Below are 15,410 nucleotides of genomic sequence, written 5' to 3'. Positions count from 1 at the left end.
TTCTTCCCCACTTCAGGATTTCACCTCATGTCCTCAATAATTTGAAAGATGAGGGGATTTCTTTAAGGGAACTTTTAAGGATTTCACTTCCTTTCTTCAATAATGTGAAAGATGAGGGGATTTCTTCCGACTTTTAAGGATTTCACCTCACTTCCTCATTAATTTAAAGTTGAGGGGATTTCTTACCCACTTCAGGATTTCACCTAATATCCTCAATAATTTGAAAGATAAGGAGATTTCTTCATCGCTTAAGGATTTCGCCTCACTTCCTCATTAATTTGCCGATCCTATGGAGTATTTTTTTCTACTTTAATTTTGACAATAATCAAAAACATATATATTCAGAACGTTGAAAATGGAACAGCGTTTGTATTTTTTTAGCACTTGTTGTTATATATTTCTGTTGTATAAATTCAAACAATTTCAACAAATTAATTGATGAGATGGAAAAAAAGTTCTCATTAATTGATGAAATGGAAAAAAAGTTTAACATATTTCGATAGTTATCACAAATGAAAAAACTTTTCATTTGTCTGGAGTGGAAAGAATTTTGATGTTATCAAAATTTATTTTGTGTTAGGGGTTGTGGTGAATCTGTTTGCATAAATTTCTTACTATTTTTAATAATGATACACAATGTATGATGAAAAATGCCATAAGGCAGATGGTCATGCAGAGAACAATTTGTGAATGGGCATGACTTTCTACAGACATATCTACTCTATGTTGGACTTGCTGACTCTCTTGACTGTTTTCTTCGTGAGGAACATACTGACATGGATGTCAAACATCGTTGGAATTGATCTTTCCTCCAAGAGCCCTGCACTTCTTCGTATTTCAAGGGGCTCACCACTCCTGGAGATAACTCATTTTTTTTCATTGGATTGCAAGACTTATGATTAATAAAGCAAATCTAAGGACTCAAATAAACAAAGAATTACGTGCAGGAAAAATATAGGCTGCATATCAGCTCAGTAAAAAAGGTTTCTTGCTTTCACTTCTCCGTGATTCAGTTTCTACTTCTTCTAAAGATGATTTTATATTTTTTTTAAAAATCGAATATATTTTTATTTTTGATTGCAATGTTTTTAATTGGCAATTGTAACAAGCTCTCCTCTTTCCCCCCACTACAGCGCCTCTGGCGGTGAACTAAGACAGTCTGCCAGGAACCGCCGTTAAGCACGGACATTTAATTCGAGCCCAAAACCCCCTCTTCCAAATTCTTGTATTTTTTTATCCTTGTTTTATTTTTATGTGTTTTGTCCTTTTCAATAAATATTTGGAGTTAGATAATTTCTAGTCTTTCATTATTTATGTGAATTGGTAGAAATACAAATAAACCAGGACTTCCCCTAAAAAATGACACCCAACTCGTGGCCGAACTAACGGTTCCTTGCTGGCTCAAATTTTTTTTCAGAAAGTAAATGAACATCCTGTTCAATTTGTGGAATTTAATGAGGTCATCCCGTACTTCGTTTTCCTGAATTTTGTATTTCCGTTTTCCCAGCTCACCTCAGCTAGACGAGGAAAACCCTTTCCCGCTCAACATCGATAAGTACAATTTTTATAGTAGTATGGTTTATTAGAGTAAAATATTAATATTTGCTATCCATTGATTTGAAACTTAGTGAAAAGATTATGTTGTATAGTAATTCTGTGTGTTAAGTTCAAATATATTATAAATATTTTGAATCATTCATTCTAAAAATAATTTTTATAAACTAAGAATCTGGTAGAGAAATATGTCATCAGAGTTAGCTATCTTTTATGTTTCAAAATGAATATATATTATGCAAAAGTTAAACAAACTGCATTCTAAAATATTTAAGCATTTTTTTTTCCTCATTTAAAAAAAAGTGTGTTTAAAACTATTCATCTGTTAGAATATTATTTTATGAATATCACTTTCGATTAATACTTGCGCGTCTGTGAATCAGACAAGATTCTTTCTTTATTGCTTTCTGTGGCGCCAAAACCACAGACGAATTTCTTTTCATGGTGAAATGAGAGTGTTTGTTTTGTAAATCTAAACTGAAACTTATGCTAATGATCATCAAGAACTCATGTCTTAGTTGTTATATTGTATTTTGTTTTATTTTCATTGATCTCAATTACAGATATATATTGAATTTAGCTAAGGTTATAATAAAACTTGTTATTTAAAAGAAGAAAAAAATCAAAACTAAGAAAGAGGAAAAGAAATTTAAGAATATGTTGCTTCTTTTTAATTCATTCATGTAACTTATAGTATAGTTTTATTATTACAATTTCTATTTGTTACTACTTTTTTTTAAAAAAAGAAAAGGGAATAATTTTTTTTTCTATTGCTATGTGTTTTATATGTATGTTACTATATTGAATACACTTTAGTAACAAAGGTGGATAATTTTGATAAATGAAGAGTAGTGTATTTTGGGATGAAAAAAAAAAGTTTAATCTTGGTTTAATAGAATTTTATCCAGAAAAATAGAAGTAAAATGTCTGTATAGTGTTTATACAGTATAATGTTTATTGTTCAAAATATTGATTTATTTACAATATTGGTGTTTTATATGGGAATTTTGTTATGTACTGATAGTTATAATTCACATTACCACTACTTGCTCTATAAAGTATATTTTCATTTCCCATTGATTATATTAACTGGTTCAAATTATCTCAAGTAATNCCCAAATCATGATCATTTTCATCAAAATGATCACCCATTTCTCAAAACTCCTTTCTCAAAGCGCAGGAAAAAATATTTCCCAAATCAATTTGCTGTTAAGCAAGAACTCTAAAGCGCACAATCAGTTATGAAAGCACAAGTTAGAATGATCAAAAATGATTTTGCAATGCATTATTACTAGTTTCTAACAATGAATATAGTTTATATTTCATGTACTAACAATCATATTTTAATTGTTAGCAATAAAGGAATCTTTTATACAATGAAATCTTAGTTCCAGCTTTTTATTTCTAACAATAGAAAATGTAATCAATTGTTAGAAGACAGTAAATTGAGTTTTAAGTGAAAAAGTAATGGTATTAGTACTTTACCATTCGATACTAGTTAAAAGCAATATTTTGGTCAAAGTAAAAGTATTTTAATACCCATGAAATATACATATCGATACACAGAGAGTTGCGTAATGACTACCTTAGATGAATCTACTTAGAATCTTTGCAAAAAATTATTTTAAAAATGTATGCTCATTAGGATTTACACATTAATAATTAAGAAAGAAAAAAAATTACGAAAGCTATCAAAATCTTTCGAATTTTCTGTAAGGAAGGCGACAGAAAAAAAAATAGAAACATGTTTGATTGCTATGAAATTTAAAACTGTTTCTTAAATTATTCTGAGAATTGCAATCTTCTAATTCTTTAATTACTCTTTGTTTTTTCTGGAGCGTTTCCTACTTTTCAGAGGTGAATTGAAAGATGAGGGGTGTTCTTCCCCACTTAAAGATTTCACCTCACTTCCTCATTATTTTGCAGGGTGTTTATAAAGTCCCGGACCCATTTTTATGCTTAATAACTCATAAAATAGTAAAGATAGATTAAAATTAATAACATAAATGGTTAGATAGACTCAAAAAGTTTCATGACCCTTGACCCGGACGTCCCTGCACAAGTGATTTTGACGTTGAGCGTGTCAGACAGACATTTTTTGACAATCCTAGAAAATTTGTGAGATCAGCGGCAAGAGAATTGGGTATGCCAATTTCGACAATGTACAAGGTTATTAAGAAAATATTAAGACTGCATGCATACAAAGTTCAAATTGTTCAAGGTTTGGAACCGGACAATAGACCTAGGAGGATGGCGTTTGCAACAGATATGGTAGGAAGGATAGAAGATATGTTCTCCGACGAAGCATCCTTTCATGTTTCTGGCATTGTTAATCGCCATAATGTGCGCATATGGGAATCTGAAAACCCCCATGAATACCGTGAGACACAAAGGGATTACCCAAAGGTTAATGTGTGGTGTGGACTAATGCACGACCGAGTCATTGGGCCTTTCTTTTTTACAGAAAAGACTATCTCATCAGTCGTACACTTAGATATGTTGGAAAACTTCGTATTTCCACAACTAGAAGAGCTTCAACCACATGTCTTTTTGCAACCAGATGGTGCACCACCTCATTGGGGTATCATCGTTCGTAGTTCTTTGAATCACCATTTTCCAAGAAGATAGATTGGGCGAGGAGGTCCAATTCCTTGGCCACCCAGATCACTTGATATAACGCCGCTGGACTTTTTTCTTTGGGGATTTATAAAGGGTAATGTTTACAAGAGGATCGCGTCGAACATTGATGAAACATTGAAAAGTCGGAACTACAACCGCAATAGCCTCTCAAATGCCGGCATGCTTGCCGCTACCTGGCGTGAAATTGACTATCGACTTGATATTCCCCGTGCGACGAAGGGGGCACACGTGGAAGTTCATTGACAAGGGTCATGAAACTTTTTGAGTCCATCGAACCATTTATGTTATTAATTTTAATCTATCTTTATTATTTTATGAGTTATTAAACATCAAAATGGGTCCGGGACTTTATAAACACCCTGTTTATTCAGAAAGTTGAAAAGGGAATTCATAAATTCAAACAATTTTATCAAAAATTTAAAGTATCAGCAAAAAATGGTCAAAAATCTGAAAAAGTTGCATTTTGATTTTGAGTGTTAATCTGTATTTCTCATTAGAAAAGGTTTTCCTTCAAAACTTTTAGTAAAAAAAAATTACGAAACAAACTCATTTTACTTCGTTAATTGATGAAATGGAAAAAAAAGTAAATAACATATTTCGATATCCTGAATACACGACTCTCTTCAGTAAATTGATGTTAATGAGAAAGTGAAAAACGCTATCACAAATGAAAAAACTTTTGATTTGTCTGGTGTGGAAAGAATTTTGATATTATCAAAATTTATTTTGTGTTAGGGGTTGTGGTGAATCTGTTAGCTTAAATTTCTTACTTTTTTTAATAATAATACATAATGTACGATGAAAAATGCCAGAAGGCAGATGGTCATGCAGAGAATAATTTGCGACTGGACATGACTTTCTAGAGAAATATTTACTCTATATTGGACTTACTGACTCTCTTGACTGTTTTCCTTGTGAGGGACATACTGACATGGATGTTAAGCATCGTTTGAACTGATCTTTCCTCCCAGAGCCCTGCACTTCTTCGTATTTCAAGGGGCTCTCCACTCCTGGAGACAACTCATTTTTTTGCATTGGATTTCAAGACTTATGATTAATAAAGCAAATCTGAGGACTCAAATAAACAAAGAATGACGTGCAGCAAAAATATAGGCTGCATATCAGAGCAGTAAAAAAATTTGAAGAAGCTCTCTCTGCAGCAAAATCTTCATAAATCAAAATGTGTGTGAAAACCAAACGCAATCAAGAGGAGACTTATCGTAAAAATTTTTAAAAAAAATTTAAATTCAGTTTAAGTGAAAATAATCTGAAAAGGCACTAACTTTTCATGGTTTGTAAGATTTTATGGTTAGATTTTTTCCCTTTTATACTTTCAACAACTTCAGTTTTTATTTGTTAGTTTTGAAAAATGTCTTCCTCCTGGTTTCTCTTAAAGTTTCTTGCTTTCACTTTTCCGTGATTCAGTTTCTACTTCTTCTAAAGATGATTTTATATATTTTTTAAAAATCGAATATATTTTTATTTTTGATTGCAATGTTTTTAATTGGCAATTGTAACAAGCTCTCCTCNATATATATAATTTCTTCTATACTAATTTCTTACTTTTTTTATTGCAATGTTTTTAATTGGTGTTACATTTAATAACTGCTGCTTTTAAAAACTGATGCATTTAATAACTGCTACTCTTCTGAGCATATTGAATTAACAGAATTAATTTTATGTCGTGTATTGGCAATAAGTATATTTTCTTCTACAGATAACTCAAATGTCATTCTGTGTGCATGTAATTACTGAAATTCTGTAAAATGCATGTAAATTGTACAAAAGTAGTTGTCACTTCAATAATTTACTTTACTATGTCGTTGTGTCAGGGTGATGTACGATGTTACCCTTATATGTTTATGCTGCATTATAAATAATTATTTTTTCAGTTGTTCGCTTTATAGAAATGGTACTATATTGCGTAAAAAAATTTATAAATCTGCAATTTTCATCATATGAGTAACCACACTCACTCACCATTTAATGTGCGTGTACACTAAAATTAAAACAGGCGATTTTTTTTTCACTCTGTGCAGCTACTCGTAAAATCTATTACGATTTTTCGTCAATCCACTCACTTTAAAACCACTTCAATAATCACCTTAAAATTAGATAAAATTCTACAAATTTGGTTAAAATTTTGTTTTGGATGACATTGCAAGTTTCAGCAGTTTCCTTATCGCTAAAAACTGCATTTTATCTTCATATTATCGAGAATTAAAATATAACGTCAATCATTATTTCGATAAATTTTGTGACTACCTAAAGGCTTATACACTGCTCAAAAGCATTAAAGGATATTGTAAAGGATATAGGAATTGTAAATCTTGTATAAAAATTACGGTATGAGCAAATCATGTGAACTCGAAGAGAAATTAATGGCACAATATTCTTATCTCTGACTAGTACAGTTTATCTGTACATCCTGATAATAGGCATATTTACATCTGGAGGGAACGTGGCCCTAGAAACAATTCTGCGTTCGTGCACGAAAGCTAAGAGTTAGGGCTGAGGAAATTATGGTTTATGAGAAAATTATGGCGCTGAAGAAATTATGTCCGATATAAGGATGAGTTCCTGAGACCTATTGTAGTCTCTTACGCTGCAGCAATTGGAGATGACTTCATGTTAATGGATGACAATTGCAGGCCACATCTTGCTAACTTGGTGAATGATTTCTGTTTGGAGGAATGAATCATACGAATGGATTGGTCAGTATGTTCTTCGGATATGAATCCAATCGAGCACGTTTAGGACATTCCAGACAGACGAATTTCTCGACGCCTACCACCCTCACCTACTCTCCAAGAACTGGGAAGAGCTCTTCTGGAGGAATCGGACATAATTCCTTAGCCCTTCATTAATAACCTCATCGACTCGATGCCTCAAACGTTTCCGTGGAACCATACCTCCTACTAAAAACTATTACCTTTTAAGGAGACACCTTTTCTTTCTTTTCTTATTCATATGCACAATTTTGTTTCCTTTTATTTTCAAATGCCAATAAATTGCATTTCTTTCTGCCAAACAAATTTCATTTTTATCTCTACGTCTGTCAATAATGTATCAATCATTCAAGCAATTCTCCTGGTGTAAGATGAACCAACAACCTCAATATCCTTGAACTGTTTTGGGCAGTGTAGTTTAAACTGCACCTCTGTGCCTGACAAAAACGTATCAACTACTTCTTGACAGTAACACGCCGAATTTATCGACATATCATTGTTAAAATTAAATTTTCATTCAGAGAAATTTTGACTTGTTTTAGTCTTAAGTAATCAAATTTCCACTGGATTTCTATGCCTGTTGATAATACAGGGTGTTTATAAAGTCCCGGACCCATCTTGATGTTTAATAACTCATAAAATAATAAAGATAGATTAAAATTAATAACATAAATGGTTAGATAGTTCAAAAAGCTTCATGACCCTTGTCAATGAACTTCCACGTGTACCCCCTTCGTCGCACGGATAATATCAAGTCGATAGTCAATTTCACGCCAGGTAACGGCAAGCATGTCGGCAAGCTTTCATATTTCTGGCATTGTTAATGACCTAGTGTGCGGATATGGGGATCTGAAAACCCCCATGAATACCGTGAAACACGAAGGGATTCCCCAAAGGTTAATGTGTGGTGTGGACTAATCCAAGACCGAGTCATTAGGCCTTTCTTCTTTACAGAAAAGACGGTCTCATCAGTGGTATACTTAGACATGTTGGAAAACTTCGTATTTCCACAACCAGAAGAGCTTCAACCACATGTCTTTTTGCAACAAGATGGTGCACCCCCTCATTGGGATATCATCGTTCGTAGTTCTATGAATGACCACTTTCCAGGAAGATGGATTGGGCGAGGAGGTCCAATTCCTTGGCTACCCAGATCACCTGATATAACGCAGCTGGACTTTTTTCTTTGGGGATTTATAAAGGACAATGTTTACAGGAGGAACGTGTCGAACATTGATGACCTAAAAGCCAGAATTACAACCGCAATAGCCTCTGCGGATGCCGACATGCTTGCCGCTACCTGGTGTGAAATTGACTATCGACTTGATATTCTCCGTGCGACGAAGGGGGTACACGTGGAAGTTCATTGACAAGGGTCATGAAGCTTTTTGAGTCTATCCAACCTTTTATGTTATTAATTTTAATCAATCTTTATTGTTTTATGAGTTATTAAACATCAAAATGGGTCCGGGACTTTATAAACACCCTGTATGTCTCAATGGTTTCTTTTCTACTGTATGAAATTATCGCCAAACAGAACTTATCGCTGATCGCAATTCTAACACCTTAGTGCAGCGTTCCTTAACCTTTTTGATGTAATGGGCCCTTTTTAAAAATTTTTAAGAGATCACGGACCACCCCCCTGTGAAAAAAAATAATTGCAAAAAGAGTCAATTATTAGAAAACATTTAATTTTATTATTTTAATAGTATACAAAATTTTTAAAATTAAAATTTTTGATGTGAAGGTTGTTGCTGCTTTTCCTTACTTAACAAATTGAATTGGGGGATGGTTTTCAACAAAGCAAACGGGCATATTATGTTCAACATTCAATCGATTTCGATGTTTTTATTGTCACAATTGTGGAAAATCCCGCTTCGCAAAGATACACTGTAGCAAACGGAATTATAGCTGCCATAACTTGCTTTACAAGCAATGAGTAGGCTTCCAAACGTTTTAAAAATTAGGAGTAGTCAGCGAACCCCCAAAATATAACTCATGGACCCCTTAAGGGTTCATGAACCACAGGTTAAGAGACCCTGCCTTAGTGAGTAGTAATTAATTTTCAACTGTCATTCTGTACCTTGTAACCATTAAATTTGCCATTTTCCTTTATCCTGCAAAATAACTTTATTACCAATCAAAATTTGACTACTTTCAGACTAGCTATATAGCTTAAATTTTAACTAGATCTCTGTATTTCATGCCAATAGAAGTTCTAGTAGCATTTAAGACAAAATTGTAACTTAAATGGCACTTGTAATTTCACTAAGTACAAAAAAAAGTAGGCAGTGCGCAACATAAAGCTCTGAATATTTTTTCACAATGATCAGATTTTTATTAATTAAGTGCAAATCATAACGGCTGAAACGAGTAGCCTCAGATACGAGAATAAGAGATAACAATTCAGTTACATAATCGGACATAAATAGTTGTTAATCATAGCTAGTTATTGAAGTTATTCTTTTGAACAATTAGGATTTGTACTCAGTTTGTGGAAATCCGATCATTGGAAGAAAAAGTTATTCAATGTGATATCGTGTGTTTTGCGCACTGTACAGCATTGATACAGATACTACAGAAACACTTTTCGCGCCGTTCACAAAATATGCAAGCTACTGTTGGAGTAAGAATCTTAAAATGGAAGATCTCCGAGATCTATGTAATCTGAAAAATAGCATGAATTTATCGAAGTTAAATTACGTATCCTTACTAGGTAACTATAATACAACCTTTAACCTATCCCAGAAAAAGGAAAGTCTACGAAAAAGACTAAAAACCCAAATTGCAAGCATAAGATATTTATTCATGGCTAATATAAATATTACAAGACACAGAATTGCATGTATCTGTACATAATAAAAAAATGGCTCGTACAAAAATTTAAACATCTACAATACAAAAATTTAACACAATATCAATAATGTATTAAAACAATATCAATATTTGGTACCACTTTAAATAGAAAATTTGAAATACCACAGAACATAAAATTACAAAAAGAATTGAATAAAATTCATCTTAAATTTTGTATTTCATATTATCTTCCAAATAAGGATTAAATTTCATTTATTAATTCACTGCTTCTTGAATAGGTATTAAAATAAAAAACTTGAAGAAAATGGAGGAAGAAGTTTTAATTTTATAAATTCTGAATGGATTTACATTTTATTACTACAGAAACTAGTTGTTCCCAGAAACATTTAAAAAAGGAAAAATAAAAGACATTTTAAGAAACAATTTGCAATGGTATTTTTTATCCTTTAAGTAATTTAAACCTGCGCATAAAGAATATTAAATGCTGTAAACTTTTCTACTAAATTTTAACTTTGAGTAATTATTGTTAAATTTGCTTAATTACATCCATAAAAGGGTAATTTTGATTAAAGTTCAAATTGCAAAGTTCATACAAATGCAAAAACTGAATTAAATCATTCTGAGAAGAGATTTTCTCCAATGAATCCAAAGTGAAGCTCACCCCTTTTCGAAATAACAGATTCAATTTCTAAGAAGCCCTATGAAAATTTTTAAAAGAATCTGTTTTACAAGACTTAATATTGGTCAGAAATGCTTGAAATTTATATTGATACAAATTTATCCCTCCTAGCATCAATTTGTCACTAATTTATATGTTTGTACAACTGATCAATTTGCGTTAAAAGTTAATTTTCTATAAAAGGTCATATTTTGTTTTTAAATTATTCCTAAATGTGTTATTACCAATAGTCACACTTTATAACCTCACTCTGTAATCGCAGGTATGCTCTTTGCCACAAAAGCTTTCTACTGATTTGTTCTAACAATAAAAAACAGGTAGTGTTATTGCATTGAGCAATACTTTTCATTCAAGTACATAGGCTCTGGAAATACATACACTTGGAAACATTTTACAGATTATGTTTAATAGTTTCTTTTTCTTTAATTTTTTTTCTATATTAAATTTCACTACACGTTCCTTGAACAAAAATAGTTACGGCCAGTATGATAACTATGTAAACACTTCATACGAACGTAAAGACGTATACGTTTTTCTTAAACTAAATAAGCTGCGATTTATACAAAAGTTCTACATTGCATTGCAGAAACCAAGAAAATCTATTCACCAAAACTTTCAATCCGTGGAAAACAGGTTTGTTTAGTGCAAAGATATTTATAAATCATTAACTAAATTTACAACTAATTTNCGCACCTGGTGATAAAGTATGGGTTACTTTGCATCCTAAGAGCAATGCTGCAAAATCAAAGTCGGCCAAGTTCATGCCAAAGAGAGATGGACCGTACATCATCCTCACCCAAAGGTCCCCAACATCGTATGAAGTGGCCCACGTTGATAAGCCACATGAGCCGTTAGGACAGTATCATGTATCCGCATTGAAAAAGTGTTCTGATGAAAATGCAGTGCCGGTGGCACCTTTACGTAAACGAGGCAGACCAAAAACTCTTGATTCTGACCCCAAAACCTTGATGACCCTCAGAAGAAGCCAAAAACGAAAAAGTGCTGGTCCCTCAACGAGACGTTAAATCGGAACCAGAGGGGGAGTGTGACAAGCTCTCCTCTTCCCCCCCACTACAGCGCCTCTGGCGGTGAACTAAGACAGTCTGCCAGGAACCGCCGTTAAGCACGGACGTTTAATTCGAGCCCAAAAACCCCTCTCCCAAATTCTTGTATTTTTTTATCCTTGTTTTATTTTTATGTGTTTTGTCCTTTTCAATAAATATTTAGAGTTAGATAATTTCTAGTCTTTCATTATTTTTGTGAATTGGTAGAAATACAAATAAACCAGGACTTCCCCTAAACAATATATTTAGCAAGTGTTACATTTAATAACTGTTGCTTTTAAAAACTGCTGCATTTAACAACTGTTACTCCTCTGGGCATATTGAATTAACAGAATTAATTTTCGGTCGGCAATAAGTGTATTTTCTTCTACAAATAACTCAAATGTCATTCTGTGTGCATGCAATAACTGAAATTCTATAAAATGCATGTAAATTGTGCAAAAGTAGTTGTCACTTCACTAATTTACTTTACTACGTCGTTGTGTCAGGGTGATGTACGATGTTATGTTTATGCTGTATTATAAACAATTATTTTTTCAGTTGTTCGCTTTATAGAGATGGTACTACATTGAATAAAAAATTTATAAATCTGCAATTTTCATCACATGAGTAACCACATTCACTCACCATTTAATGCGCGTGTACTACGAACAACATTGGAGCACTAAAATTAAAACAGGCGATTTTTTGTCTCTCCGCAGTTACGCGTAAAATTTATTACGATATAGTACCGTTGATAGCAATTTTTTGTCAATCCACTCACTTTAAAACCACTTTAATAATCACCTTACAATTCTACAAATTTGGTTGAAATTTTGTTTTGGATGACATTGCAAGTTTCGGCAGTTTCCTTATCACTAAAAACTGCATTTTATCGTCATATAATCGAGAAATAAAACCTAACGTCAATCATTATTTTGACCAATTTTTTGACTACCTAAAGGCTTATACACTACTGAAACAAAGGATATTGTAAGTCTTGTATAAAAATAACGGCATAAGCAAAGCATGTGAACTCGAGGACAAATGAATGGCGCAATATTCTTCTCTCTGACTAGTACAGTTTTTCTGTACATCCTGATAATAGGCGTATCATCATCTGGAGGGAACGTGGCCCTAGAAACAATTCTGCCTTCGTGCACGAAAGTTAAGAGTTGGCGGAGGAAAGTATGGTTTATGAGGAAATTATAGCGCTGAGGAAATTATGGCCGATATAAGGATGAGTTCCGTTCCTGAGACCTATTGTAGTCCCTTACGCTGCAGCAATTGGAGATGATTTCATATTAATGGATGACAATTGCAGGCCAGATCGTGCTAACTTGGTGAATGATTTCCTTTTGGAGGAATAAATCATACGAATGGATTGGTCAGTATGTTCTCCGGACATGAACCCAATTGAGCACGTTTAGGGCATTCTAGACAGACGAATTTCTCGACGCCTTCTACCCTCACCAACTCTCCAAGAACTGGGAAGAGCTCTTCTGGAGGAATGGGTCATAATTCCTTAACCCCTCATTAATAACCTCATTGACTCGACGCCTTAAACGTCTCCAACTGAGGAAACCATACCTCCTACTAAAAACTATTTTCTTTTAAGGAAACACCTTTTTTTTCTTTTTTTATTCATATGCACAATTTTTTTCCTTTTATTCCCAAATGCCAATAAATTGCATTTTTTTCTGCCAAACAAATGTCATTTTTATCTCTACGTCTGTCAATAATGTATCAATCATTTAAGCACTTCTCCAGGTGTAAGATGAACCAACAACCTCAATATCCTTTAACTGTTTGGAGCAGTGTAGTTTAAACTGCATCTCTGTGCCTTCTCAGGGATGCTTCCCAGACCGTCGCCAATAGCCCATTGTGCAGCTCTAGTGCGACGTAAATGAACTACGAACAAAACAGCATCTCTGTGCCTGACAAAAATGTATCAACTACTTCTTGACAGCAACAAGCCGAATTTATCGTCATATCATCGTTAAAATTAAATTTTCATTCATAGAAATTTTGACTTGTTTCAGTCTTAAGTAATCAAAATTCCACTGGATTTCTGTTGATAATATAAGTCTCAATGGTTTCTTTCCTTCTGTATGAAATTTTCGCCAAACAGAACTTATCGCTGATCGCAATTCTAACACCTTAAGGTCTGGTTTCTTAGGACAAGCTCCTTATCTGGGCGTCAGCGGGACGTCAACGTCCCGCTGACGCCAACAAAATACTGGTTTGTTAGCTCAAGGCCTGGTTTCTTAGAACTAGCGCCTTATCTGGGCGTCAGCGGAAAGTTGACGTAGAGCTGACGCCAAAAAAATACTTTTTTGTTAGCTCAGCGTGAGCAGTCGGTCCAACGCAGACATTATCTCTCATTGCGCATGCGTTAATAACGTAAACAAATATTTATTTTGAATTTGTATTGATTTTGTTATTGTCGACCAGTGTTTTAGAGAACAAATAATGACTTTGTCCAAGAAAAAACACATTATAGCTGAGCTAAATGAAGAGTGCTATGTTTAATGAAGAAGCTATGTTTAATGTCAAAATCAAAATCTTGGCTGATTTCAATGTGCTGTTGGATGTTGTCCGCCATTGCTTCTGTGGTTAACGTCACGTTGTAATCCAACTGCAGTTCAGTTGGACGGCAATTGTAGTTCAAGATGAGCGTTCGATGACGTATACTTTCAAACTCACAAATGGACCAATCAGAGGTTAACGCTGATTTTCAGCTGACGGCGTCCTGTCCTAAGAAACCAAGCCTTAAGAAACCAGGCCTTTAGTGAGTAGGAATTAGTTTCAAACTGTCATTCTGTACCTTGTGACCATTAAATTTGCCATTTTCCTTTATGCTGCAAGAAAACTTTATTACCAATCAAAATTTGGCTACTTTCAGACTAGCTATATTGCTTAAATTTTAACCAGATCTCTGTATTTGATGCCAATGGAAGTTAATAGTAGCATTTAAGACAAAATTGTAACTTAAATGGCACTTGTAATTTCACTAAGCACAAAAAAGTGTAGGCAGTACGCGACATAAAGCTCTGAATATTTTTTTACAATGATCAGATTTTTATTAATTAAATGCCGATCGTAAAGGCTAAAACGGGCAGCCGCAGACACGAGGGTTAAGAATTCAGCTAAATAAATGGACACAAATATTTATAGTTATTCATCATAGCTAGCTATTGAAGTCATTCTTTTGAACAATTAAGATTTGCACTCAGTTTGTGAAAATCCGAACATTGGAACAAAAAGTTACTCAATGTGATATCGTTTATTTTGCGCACTGTACAGCATTGATACAGATACTACAGAAACACTTTTCTCGCTGTTCACAAAATATGCAAGCTACTGTTGGAGTAAGAATCTTAAAATGGAAGTTATCCGAGATCTATTTTATCTGAAAACAACATGAATTTATCGAAGTTTAATTATGTATCCTTACTAGGTAACTTTAATACAACCTTTAACCAATCCTAGAAAAAGGAAAGTCTACGAAAAAGACTAAAAATCCAAATTGCAAACATAAGAATGGCTAATATAAATATTACAGGACGCAGAATTGCATGCATCTGTCATTATATAAAAATGTCTCGTATAAAAATTGAAACATCTACAATACAAAAATTTAACAGAATATCAATAATATTTTAAAACAATATTAACAATATTATTATATTTTAAACAATTTGCTACCACTTTAAATAGAAAATTTGAAATACCACAGAACATAAAATTACAAAAAGAATTGAATAAAATTCAACTTAAATTTCGTATTTCATATTGTCTTCCAAATAAGGATTAAATTTCATTTATTAATTCACTACTTCTTGAATAGGTATTAAAATAAAATGCTTGAAGAAAATGGAGGCAGAAGTTTTAATTTTATAAATTCTGAATGGATTTACATTTTTTTACTACAGAAATTAGTTATTC

Source organism: Parasteatoda tepidariorum, chromosome 10 (assembly GCF_043381705.1).
Source record: "Parasteatoda tepidariorum isolate YZ-2023 chromosome 10, CAS_Ptep_4.0, whole genome shotgun sequence".
Classification (NCBI taxonomy): Eukaryota; Metazoa; Arthropoda; class Arachnida; order Araneae; family Theridiidae; genus Parasteatoda; species Parasteatoda tepidariorum.
The sequence above is the reverse complement of the archived record's forward strand: the minus strand, read 5'-3'. Positions refer to the sequence as shown.